Below are 7,883 nucleotides of genomic sequence, written 5' to 3' on the forward strand. Positions count from 1 at the left end.
CATCAAATAGTGATTGTAGATCAGGTTGTTTGTAAACGTTTCGAAATTGCTAAAGTTGCATCAATTTTTAATATTCATATATTAAGTCTCAAATGTTCTCGATTCAAATGAAAATAGCTCTGACTTAAGTGTCATACTAATATTCTTTACTTTTGCATTCGATTTGCTTAACTGATTAACATACATTATCTTATTTCGTTTTTTTAAGTGGTGGGTCCCGCGCTATCAAAGTTACCCGCATTATCAAAGTTACCCCGTTTTACGGTACTGCATTTAGTGGATGAACGACGAGTCAACAACTTTTTGTAGACAAAGCGAATATATTGAAGCTGATTCTGTTTTTATTCAGGTGAGTTTTTTTTTTCAAAATTGCAAACAATCTGTAAGTGTATTCTGTAGGAAAACCGTTCCATCATCGTACAAGTCACGATCACATACATAAATTGTGATACAAATATCGCATAACTTATGATCTCGCCCTAAAAGCCATTAGCAGCCATGTGTGTAGCTTGTTGTTTCTGAGGATTTGAATGGATTTACACGTTTATAAACAACTCTATGGTGAAGAAAGGATCATTATCTACCTGCCAGTGGTATTGGTTTGGATGTTTATACATTCATTTGCTCAGAAACAACGAGCTACACACGTGGTTACCAATGGCTTTTAAGGCGTTATCCCAAATTATGCGAGAAATCTTTGTTTCAAATATAGCAGATAAGCAGAATATGAAGGCATTGAGATGATTCCTAGGAACGCTACCCTATAAACGTATTGATATTCATAGAATTTTATTTATCTCTCAACCAAGCGTTTTCATCATATGAAATATTGATAATCCCTACACAATCTTTTGCTTTATTTTACTAGAAACAAATACAATTGATGTGCCATACCATCAAACATTTATTATGTTGCACAAGTTATTGTGATTGCGATTAGTTTTTGATTGCTATAGCTTTTTGTTTGCCTTTCGTTTGCTTTCTCGTTTTCCAAAGAAGTAAACATCAGCTCCATACTAGAAGTATGTTACCGAAATTACCTCTATCAGTATTAATATCAAAGTAGGAATCAAAAGCCTTAATCCGCATGTATGCCTAATGAACTATTAAAACATCGCATTCAATCAACAATCAAAAAGGAAGCAATCTATTATTAATATGAGAAATAAATGCAAAATTCATTTATCTTTTCACTACCTATGCAAAGGCCACTCAGAGAAGGGATGGGAAAACAGCACTAGTGGAAGCAAAATTAAACTTATATCACTCTTCATTTGACTTAATAGCATTTTACAGATTCATTTACAGCCATTTCTATTCTATTGCTCACATACCAATACAAATTCAGTGGGAAGGGAAAATCACCAACACTAAACCAGGGAGAAAAGTGGTATCGCCTCCACAACGGCACGCACACCAAGTCATCGAATGTTGTGAGTGTGTTAGTTACACCCACTGCTGCTAGAGAGTCGTGTACAGCCCTGCGATTGAATTGCATTCTACCCCCACAAACCCAAGCAGGCGGTATTTGGAATTTATTGTCTTAGTGTATACTCATAACCGAGCAACAGATATACAGCGCATCAGTGCAAATCACAATCGTTAATATTTAAATGGTAATTGAATACATTATTTCATCAACTGCTACAACAGAAACCAAATTGCAGAAAATATACCCAACCAATGAAATAAAATGAGTTTTTCTACTTCAATCGTCAGATTTCAATTCACGGCATTCAAGTGGCTTCATAAACGAGTGATGTAGAGATGGAGCACGCCGCGAGAAATCAATTTTAAGGGAAATTAACTTCCATCAACTCTGGAATGACCGTATGAAAACTGCTACAATGTGGCACAGAATTGCACTTCTGGAGAAAAGCCACAAAATGGATTCCTTGACTCGCAGCTCACAGAATAAAATTGAATTCGTTGCCGAAGACGATGAGAAAATGAAAATCATGTTTACCCCGGTATTCAATTGAAACAAATAGTGATTGCTTGCTGCGAAAAATGTGCGATGTGGTATCCATCATCACAATAAGGAATGAAATAACAGCAAGTATGCCTGTTCGGGTATGTGATTTGCAGATGAGAGTGATGCAAATCGATTCAAAACACAAAGATAGATAAAACTCATTGATTCTTATGTTCGTGTGTAATAACAGAACTGTTATATTGTAAGCATCCAGAAATAAATAGATTGTAGCGTGGACTTCTGATGGGACTTCATCTCAATCTTGAAAAAAAAAAATGTATGGAGAAGCCTGAAAATTGGTTTACCTAATTGAACAAAGGGTGAACAGATTGGTCCCGAAAAATTAACTGTCAGCTTCCATCCCTATCCAATCTGACAAAATTTGGGCTTCTTTTTCACTTCAATAAACATTATTTTGAAAACTTCAACAAGATGTAATGTGTTTTGATGTGTTTAATCCATTAACAGAAAAAAAAAATCCACTTTGGGTTTTAATGGAGTCGAAGCCTAACCGAAACCCTAACCAAATAAAGAACATCCTACGGATAAATACTTGGCCCTTAAAGCTAGTTAACAGTTATTTCAACAAATTTCTAAACGGAAATATTTAAAGACAGATGCCTTATTTCTACTAGCAATTTCAAGTGGATCCTCAATAATGTAGGTAATGAGATGGATAACATGAAAATCAGATGAAGGGTCCATTCAAGAAAACGCCAAATTCGTGAACGGTTGCACACTGGGGCAGAATCAAAAAAACGCGGAAACAACCTGTAGTTCTTCGAAATGAAGAGATAGACGTTTGATGTCTTCTGCGAAAATGATCCTTTCAATAAGGCCGATGTTTTGAGATGAAGTCATATTTTTGGTGTTATTCGCATAAATGACTCATATGCCATTTCGGTCAAATGGCAGTTTAGGTGTATGGTTTCTTCGGCAAAGTTGATCGTTATTTTATGCTGAAAATAATTGCTGAAGACGTCAAATTTCTAAGGCCTACTATTTTTGAAATATAGGCATTTTTCATAAAAATATGCTTAAACTGATTTTTTTTTAGTTTTGCTTGTAATTTTTCAATTAAAATACCATATATCACCTATGGTTACCTCAATAATTAACATAAAGCAGGTCTGGTGAAAATTTGATGGTAAAAATAATATTTTTTTTTAATTTGTTTAGTACAATTTTCAAAAAAAAACAGGGATATTGCGTATAGGCCATTCTTGCGATCGGGCAAGTTCGGGCAGGTGTTATCATCGCCATCTACTTACGAAAGGTCAGAATATTCGTGACTATTTTTTTCAAGGATATGATATTTAATATATTTTTTTCTATGTGATCTGGAAGTATGCTAAGTTTATAAAGAGGTTAACAATTATTTTACTTGACAATGCACAGTGGTCCAGGAATCAGTTTTACGCGGAAAGATGAATTTTGAGCTTTAGAATGAAACATTAGACAAAAACGGTCTTCTACAAAGTTGTTTGTATAAGTAAGGTCCTTTGTTTGATGTTATTGAAAATTAGGGTGGACCACATTTTCATAGAAATTGTGTAACTAACTTTCTTATTTGTAGAAATTTTACTATACATGCTTCAGCAAAGTTGTAAACCATTCAATTTTAAGCAACTTTGCTTAAAAAAGTTTTTTTATATCTCTTAAATTGACCGATTTAGAGCTGTTTTCCTACGGTGACATAGGGTGGTCCGAACAAAATTGGTTTTCTGGCTCTAGAGTTTTCAATTCAAATTTCTCATCAAAGTAGTATATGAAACACTTTTAGAACTTTGAAAAATGCGTAGTTTGGTGAGTGAAGAAACTCGCTATCTCTTTCCGTTTGGGAGTTATTGTTGTTTTTCTCTCAAAAACATGCCTACTTTGATTGTGAATATTTTTGATTGGGGCAAACATAAAAAATATCTTTTGACGGCATTCAAAAGACAAAATAAAATTGTATATTATATCAAAAAATTACAAATGTATTATTTTTGTAACTCTAATAAAATGCCCTTAAAAACAAATGATTTTAAGCAGAAAAACTTTAATAACTTTTGAACTAAAAAAGATATCATCAATCTTTTTGCATGAAAATTTTCGTTTTGTTAAGTTCTAAAAGTCGTTCATAGATCGCTTTGACGATAAATCTGAAATAAGAAAGATAGGGCTTTAAAACTATTTTGAAGATTTTCATAGTATGTATTTCTTTATTATTTTGCATTTTGAGCATGCAAATAAAATTTTAGACAAAAATGATCTTCTACAAAATTGTTTATAAAAATGTAGGCTTTCATACTGAGTCCTTCAAAACTAGGGTGGTCCACAATTTCACACAAATCATATAATCAACTTTTTTATTTGCAAAAATACTGGTATATACTCTTAGGCAAAGCGATAGAACTTGGAATTTTGACCAACTTTGCCAAAAAAAGTTTTTCTGTAGCTCAAAATTTGACCAATCTAGAGCATTTTTTCCTAATCATCAAAGGGTGGTGTGTGTGTGTGTGTGATACAATCCACCTCCCACTGGCCGGCAGTGCTTTTATGGAAGAAAATTGTATGCATGTATTTAATAATACCCTTCGATATCTTCATATCTGCAGACAATTTTAGCCCAGGAGATGAAAGGTGATAGCTCTACTGAAATTCCAACGACCCATTTCAAGAATGGCAGTAAATACACACACATTCTGAGGTCATTTTCATTTACAGTAAGCCCCGCATAAAAACATCCAGATATCAAATGGATATATGCAATGTTTTTACACTTCCCGAATCGAAAATTATATTTTCGACCCTGGCACGTATTTAGTTTGAATTGGTAATAAGTGAGTAAAGTAAACAATAATAAAGAACGATTTTACCAGGATGTGAAGCAGATTTTCTCCGTCGCCGCACTGGGGTTTCCGTAAAATACTATACACTTTTTCACCGCACTCCACGCGTAACACGTTCGATCCTGACCGCATCACCCGCCCCGCAGGAGCAAGTGTCGTAGTCAAAGAATCACACACTACTGAACCGATCCGCGAGTCACGCCACTTTTTTTTCCCTGCACTTCGCGCGTAACACGTTCGATCCTGACCGCATCACCCGCCCCCGCAGGAGCAAGCGTCGCAGTCAAAGGATCACACACTACTGCAAAACAGGGGAAAAAATTCTCCGGCAACGAAAATACGCGCGAATCCGTCAGCAAAATCAATCGGACGACGCAAAACCGAACTGTCCTGCTTGGGCTTCACAAAGCACTACCCAACAAGGCGCTCCAAAACAGGGGAAACAATTCTCCGGCAACGAAAATACGCGCGAATCCGTCAGCAAAATCAATCGGACGACGAAAAACCGAACTGTCCTGCTTGGGCTTCACAAAGCACTACCCAGCAAGACGCTCCAAAACAGGGGCAAAAAATTCTCCGGCAACGAAAATACGCGCGAAACCGTCAGCAAAATCAATCGGACGACGCAAAACCGAACTGTCCTGCTTGGGCTTCACGAAGCACAACCCAACAAGACGCTCCAAAACAGGGGAAAAAATTCTCCGGCAACGAAAATACGCGCGAATCCGTCATGCAAAATCAATCGGACGACGCAAAACCGAACTGTCCTGCTTGGGCTTCACGAAGCACAACCCAACAAGACGCTCCAAAACAGGGGAAACAATTCTCCGGCAACGAAAATACGCGCGAATCCGTCAGGAAAATCAATCGGACGACGCAAAACCGAACTGTCCTGCTTGGGCTTCACGAAGCACTCCTAATCATCAAAGGGTGGTCCAACAAAAATCAGTTTTTTCAATTCTAGTGTTTTTAATACTAGTTTCTCGTCAAAGTCGTCTATGAACGACTTTTAGAACTTAACAAAACGCAAATTTTCATGCAAAAATATTGCTGATATCTATTTTAGTTCAAAAGTTATTAAAGATTTTGTGATAAAAAATATTTGATTTTCAAGGTGTTTTATTAGAGTTACAAAAATAACACATCTGTAATTTTTTTATATAATTTACAAGTTCAAAAGTTATTAAAGATTTTGTGATAAAAAATATTTGATTTTCAAGGTGTTTTATTAGAGTTACAAAAATAACACATCTGTAATTTTTTTATATAATTTACAATTTTTTTTTGTCTTTTAAATGCTTTCAAAAGATATTTTTTATGTTTGCCCCAATCAGAAATATTCACAATCGAAGTAGGCATGTTTTTGAGAGAAAAACAATAATAACTCCCAAACGGAAAGAGATAGCGAGTTTCTTCACTCACCAAACTACGCATTTTTCAAAGCTCTAAAAGTGTTTCATAGACTACTTTGATGAGAAATTTGAATTGAAAACTCTAGAGCCAGAAAACCAATTTTGTTCGGACCACCCTATGTCACCGTAGTAAAATAGCTCTAAATCGGTCAATTTAAGAGATATAAAAAAACTTTTTTTGGCAAAGTTGCTTGAAATTGAATGGTCTACAACTTTGCTGAAGCATGTATAGTATAATTTCTACAAATAAGAAAGTTAGTTACACAATTTCTATGAAAATGTGGTCCACCCTAATTTTAAATAACACCAAACAAAGGACCTTACTAATACAAACAACTTTGTTGAAGACCGTTTTTGTCTAATGTTTCATTCTAAAGCTCAAAATGCATCTTTCCGCGTAAAACTGATTCCTGGACCATAGTGCAATGTAACAGTTTTTTCAACAAAAACAAAAGTTCAACATAATTATGGGCATTCTTGCGGTGTACTGATAGCTAAATGTACTTATCTATTCGCTTTTTACCTTGCTTGTATATTTGCTATTCGCAAAAACGCCTTAAGCGCCAGACTCATTATTTCAAAACCATTACGGTCGAATGTAAATTTAGGAATTAGGATTTCTTCGGAAAAGTCGATCGTTATTTTTAGCTGCAAACAATTGCTGTAGATGTCAAATTTTCAAAGTCAACCATTTTTTTTTTTTTTTTGAAAAACTTGCAAGCCTTTGATAAATTGTGCAAAAAACCGTTATAAGTTTTATGTTTCTTTAGTTTAAATACCATATATCGCCTCTGATTATGTCATTCATTGGCATAATGCAGAGCTGGTAAGAATTTGATGCTTCAGCATGACAAAAAAAAATGTAAAAAAATAATAACAGTGATATTGCCTATAGGCTATTCTTGCAGCAAAATTTTTGTTTTGCCATCAAATTCATACCAGCTTTGCATTATGCCTTATGGCAATGAATGACATAATCAGAGGCGGTAAATGGCATTTAAACTGGAAAAAAGTACAAAACTTATGTATACAGTCAACCCTCCATGAGTCGATATTGAAGGGACCATTGACTCATGGAAATATCGAGTCATGGAACAGCAATGCTATACAAAGCTATCTGAACCATCATAGTAACCATGAAATTTGGTTTTCAGTATGGTTCCATGAGTCGATATCGAGTAATGGAACATCGACTCATGGAGGTTTAACTGTATAACAGTTTTAAGCACATTTTATCTATAAAAATAGTAGGCTTTGGCAATTTGGCATCTTCAGCTATTGATTTCAGCTTAAAATAACGATTGACTTTGCCGAAGAAATCATATATCTAAATTTCATTGCGGCCGAAATGGTGTGATATAATGAGTCTGGCGCTTAGGACCTTTCTGCGAGTAGCAAATATACAAGCAATGTAAAAAGCAAATAGCTAAGTACATTTAGCTACCAGTGTACCGCAAGATTGCTCATGATTATGCTGAACTTGTGTTTTTATTGGAAAACTTTTACATTGTCATGTAAAGTAGTTTTTAAGCTTTTTATAAACTTAGCTTACTTCAAAACCGCATAGAAAAAATATATTAAATATCATATCCTTGAAAGAATAAGACATGAATGCTCTGACCTTTCGTAAGTGGATGGCGAAAAAACACCTGCCCGAACTTG

At 35.0% G+C, this 7,883-nt stretch overlaps 1 long non-coding RNA gene across 1 annotated transcript; it reads left to right on the top strand.

The window, feature by feature from the left end:
• The first annotated feature begins 1,553 nt into the window (after nucleotides 1-1,553).
• Nucleotides 1,554-2,408, top strand: LOC110680239. Its single transcript, XR_002502799.1, has 2 exons — nucleotides 1,554-1,616; nucleotides 1,720-2,408. It is a non-coding gene; the product is annotated as an uncharacterized LOC110680239 (long non-coding RNA).
• Nucleotides 2,409-7,883: the final 5,475 nt, after the last annotated feature.

The sequence above is a fragment of the Aedes aegypti genome, unplaced genomic scaffold, assembly GCF_002204515.2.
Source record: "Aedes aegypti strain LVP_AGWG unplaced genomic scaffold, AaegL5.0 Primary Assembly AGWG_AaegL5_hic_scaff_1093_PBJ_arrow, whole genome shotgun sequence".
Classification (NCBI taxonomy): Eukaryota; Metazoa; Arthropoda; class Insecta; order Diptera; family Culicidae; genus Aedes; species Aedes aegypti.